The following is a 680-nucleotide window of genomic DNA, read 5'->3' as shown; positions in this document are numbered from 1 at the left end:
ACACACACACACACACACACACACACACACACACACACACACACACACACACACACACACATCTGACGGGCTTCCACTCAGTTTTCCTGTACCAAATTCACCCACAAGGCATTGGTCAATGTGGGAACTCGTATAAAAAACTTGGCCAAGGTACCGCACCGTGGGACTGAACCCAAACCCTAACCCTAAACTACACAGCCATGCTTGCGCCTATGGTGATACCTGTGCCCATGGCCATGCATGCATCATCCGAGAAAACAATACAGCTCCTAAAAACAACACGAGCAGCAACATCCACAAGATATATAGCGCCATTGACACAAAGTCTGCCAACAAATCTAGAAGATTGCTCATTTGCTTTTCTTAAAATCGAGGTGTGATGTAAAGATAAAATGGCGAGAAAAATCGATATCGCGTGGTTTATGAAAAAACTAAGATGACATAGGTGAGGGAGGAGTTAGCTGCGCGACGAAGAGTTGATTGATAGCGATTGTTGGGTATTGTGTGAACTGGTCGGAATTCTTATTTGGTAGACACAAGATAATCGAAGATATATGAATATATTTCCATATCATGTATATATATATATATATATATATATGTATGTATATGTATATATATATAAATATATATATATGTATATGTATATATATATATATATTTATATATATATATATATA

Source organism: Octopus bimaculoides, chromosome 7 (genome assembly GCF_001194135.2).
Source record: "Octopus bimaculoides isolate UCB-OBI-ISO-001 chromosome 7, ASM119413v2, whole genome shotgun sequence".
Lineage (NCBI taxonomy): Eukaryota > Metazoa > Mollusca > Cephalopoda > Octopoda > Octopodidae > Octopus > Octopus bimaculoides.
The sequence above is the reverse complement of the archived record's forward strand: the minus strand, read 5'-3'. Positions refer to the sequence as shown.